Raw genomic sequence first — 4,284 nt, 5'->3', positions numbered from 1 at the left:
AGATAGATAGATAGATAGATAAACATAGACAGACAGACAGACAGATAGATAGATAGATAGATAGATAGATAGATAGATAGATAGATAGATAGACAAACAGATAGACAGATAGACTAGACAGATAGCTAGATATAGAGACAGTGGAATAGGTAGATAGTAAGAGCTATATAATGAGATAATGAAATAGTGAAGTAGATTAATAGATTGAGACATAAGTGGATAGTGAGAAGATTTATAGTGAGATAGTGAAGGTAAGATAGATTGATAGAAAAGTGAATAGACTGAAAATGAAATAGTGAAATAGATTAATAGACATAGATAAGTGGGTAGATAGTGACAAGATAGGTAGAAAGACAGTAAGAGATATATAGTGAGATGATGAAATAGTGAGGGTAAGATAGATTCAGAGACAGACTGCGCATTTCCCATTTATTAAGTACTTAGTATACTCCACCTCTGTGTAAGTGTTGGGCACATAAAACAAGTAAGCAGGACAGTCTTTGCCTCAAGACCCTTCCCTTATCTCCCAGTTCATTTCTCTTTAACTAGCAATTCTGGCATCTAGCAAAAAGACCCCAGAATGGATTGGGGCAAAGAACCTGAAAAGCAATACCAGTCACAGTGTTATTGATAAGGATTTACCTGTGATGTAGCTTGGAAGAAGGAAAGGGGCAGCACCATCTATTAATTTCCTAGTCTAACTCACTATTTTTGCTAAGTATGTTATATGTATGTTCTGTACTTTATCTGTAATTTCATCTATAAAACTGTATTTCGATATAATCAGGTGTACTCTCTAAATTTTGATACCTTGGGACAAAGTCCTGACCTCCCTGCCAAAATTATGGTCTAGTCAGAGGGAAGTAGCACGAGATTAAGTTGGAGAGTTGGGTTGAAATTTTTCCCAGACATTAATTCCATTATATTGTAAATATTAACAGAATTAGATTATTTTCATCATTATTAACCATGATTTATTGAAAGTAGATTCTGGGCTAAACTGTAGAATTGTAGAACACTTGGGAACCCACTTTGAGAACCAGAGACCTCTAGATAGCTTTATCACAAAATTATGTCTTGAAGTTATTTCAAAGAACAGTTGTATGTTGTATCAGCAATGCCATATTCACAATGCCTATAGAGATTACAAATATGCTGATATAATTATCCATCACAAAATACATCAGGTTTGCCATTTGGGGAAATAAACTAGAAAATTTATTAAGATACCAAAAGACTGAGTCCCAAAACCAGAAAGTGAAAGCCATCAGAGTAGTTATGATATTGGCACAGATAGATAAAGTAGAAAGCACCCACATTCTCAAGCCTTTAAAACAGAACAGGCTACCTCAGGCAAAGGTCCTCCTCTCCCCACTCACAGCAACCACCCAGTGTCCAGGAAGCGTGCTCCCAGCAGCTCCGGCCCCTGGCAGTGCTCAGCAGGAGCCCTTAGCAGAAAGTCCTTAGCAGTCCTAACTCAAAAAAAAAAAAAAAGGGCTTCGTGCTGCCGCTGCCTCTGCTGCTGCCACTGCCGTCACAACCGCCGCCAACCGACGCCAGCCACCTCAGGACCGTTAGCTCGGCTTTCACTTTCTCTCGCTTTCCGCTTTCTCTTGCTCTGCTATGTCAGCACGTCCATGGGGCATGGAAGATCTTTAAATCCCATAACCCTTACATTCGGCCCCAAGATCTTTCATGTCCCTTACTTGGCAAAAATACAGTAGGAATAACTGGTGTCACTGGGATATGCATAAGAATCCCTAAAAATCACTTTGGACAGATTTTACCCAAATCAGGATTAGCAGCTCAAGGAATACATGTATTGGCTGGAGTAATAGATTCTAATTATCAAGGAGAAATTGTTGTAACATTCCAGAATTTAGGTGAAGGGCCCATACAGATTCACAAGAATGATAGGATAGTTCAAGTGATTATCGTTCCTTGTAAAACAATGCCACTTGTAAAAACTGACCCTCCTTCCAAAATAACTGTCACAGGAACTGAAGGATTTGGTTCTACTGATAGAATAAAATCAGGAGCTAAAGTATGGGTAAAACGGAAGCCAGATGATGTTCCAAAGGCTGCAGAGATTATAGCATATGGGAAGGATAACACTGTAACTATTGTTTATTCTGGAGAAGATGATTACAAAATTGTACCCTTAAGTCATTTATTCTACCGTGAGTGAGGCTACAATAGTCTGGTTATTGTCTCTTTGCTTCTTCTTGATTTTTTGTTTGTTCACCTTGTTTGTTAGATTTGTTTCCACAGGCTTGGTACCCTCCATCTGTAGATGCCTGATAGCTTAAGCTGGATGTCACCCCCTGTCTGCAACTGTGATGTGTCACCCTTGGACCTGGCATCAAGCATATTAAGAACTGACCTCTCAAATGGGACCCCTTAGGACAGGGACAGCTCTACATCCGATTTCAGCAGCAAGTAGCCATAGAAGAAGAGATCTTCACCCCTTACCACAAGATTTTGGGGCCCCATTTGTTCGGGGTGGGGGGAATGATGGGGAGCTTGTGCTCAAGCCCCACCCTAAAATATGTTTTTTTGTGTTTATTGTGTGCTATTCTTGTTATATTGTTGTGAAATTTTGTTGACACCAGTTATTCCTACTGTATTTTTGCCAAGTAAGGGACATGAAAGATCTTGAGGCCGAATGTAAGGGTTATGGGATTTAAAGATCTTCCATGCCCCATGGACGTGCTGACATAGCAGAGCAAGAGAAAGCGGAAAGTGAGAGAAAGTGAAAGCCGAGCTAGTGGTCCTGCGGTTTGCTGACATAGCAGGAAGGGGCGGAGCAAGAGAAAGCTGAAAGCGAGAGAAAGTGAAAGCCGAGCTAACGGTCCTGCGGTGGCTGGCGGCAGTTGGTGGCGGTTGCGGTTGTGGTTGCGGCAGCAGCAGAGGCAGCGGCAGCACGAAGCCCTTTTTTTTTTTTTTTGAGTTAGGACTGCTAAGGACTTTCTGCTAAGGACTCCTGCTGAGCACTGCCAGGGGCCGGAGCTGCTGGGAGCCCGCTTCCAGGACGCTGGGTGGTTGCTGTGAGTGGGGAGAGGAGGACCTTTGCCTGAGGTAGCCTGTTCTGTTTTAAAGGCTTGAGAATGTGGGTGCTTTCTACTTTATCTATCTGTGCCAATATCATAACTACTCTGATGGCTTTCACTTTCTGGTTTTGGGACTCAGTCTTTTGGTATCTTAATAAATTTTCTAGTTTATTTCCCCAAATGGCAAACCTGATGTATTTTGTGATGGATAATTATATCAGCATATTTGTAATCTCTATAGGCATTGTGAATATGGCATTGCTGATACATATGTACAGTTCTTAGAAATTAATGGAGTCATCCTCTAGAGGAGAGAGGGCTTGCTTGACCTTCAACTAGACCTACCAAAGCTAAATAATTACACATAGAGAAATTTATTAATCTAATGACTACTTTCCAAGGTAGTGGTTGCTTCTATGCTGAGGCAAACATGCTTTTCTTCCAGGCACGTAATGTCCTCAGCACAGAACCCAGCTGGACTCCTTTTCTAAAGGCTTATCAGCTCTGGAAACTGCCCAAAGAGCTATTAAGCTGGTCCTTCCATGGCACCATCATCACTCTCCTTTGAAGGGGTCACTTCATTATATTCCCTGTATTATGTGAAGATGAGAGGAGGTCTGTTGATTTACTGATTAGTCACATGAACTTCCCGGTCAAATTCCCCCATACTTTGCAGCCCTCCTGATAAGACTTGGGTCAGGCAGTATAAAAGTTGGAGATCAACCCCTGCTAGACCAGTATAGAGGCAGCCATGGCAAAGCCCATTGTCCTCACTGGTGAGTCAAAGCTCTAAGGGGAAACTCAATCTCTGCTGACTTTCTTCCTTCCCTTTTCTTTCTGGGTCCTTTGTAAAGAATCACTATGTATGATAATAGGTTCCAAGATTTAGAACTAGAAAGAGATATTAGAGCCCATCAAGTTCAATCCTTTATTTTTACAAAAGAGGAAATCAACGGACAGTTTGGTTAAATGACTTGCCCAAGATCACACATCTAGTAATTGTCTGAGGTGGCATCTGGATCCAGTTCCATTCCTGTCTATTTTAATCTCGTTATACTTTATTTTTTTCCATTCCACCTCTGATACTTTCATAACCTGCCTTACATAAGCAACTCCTGGACCTCACTTTCCTAATTTGTAAAATGTAAGGGATAGAGATTCTTAACCTGGAGTCCATAAACTTGTTTTATCTATCTATCTATCTATCTATCTATCTATCTATCTATCTATCTAT

This window comes from Petaurus breviceps, unplaced genomic scaffold, assembly GCF_028583685.1.
Source record: "Petaurus breviceps papuanus isolate PSGF00001 unplaced genomic scaffold, PetGlider_PUasm1.0 186, whole genome shotgun sequence".
Lineage (NCBI taxonomy): Eukaryota > Metazoa > Chordata > Mammalia > Diprotodontia > Petauridae > Petaurus > Petaurus breviceps.
This window is presented reverse-complemented; position numbering follows the sequence as displayed.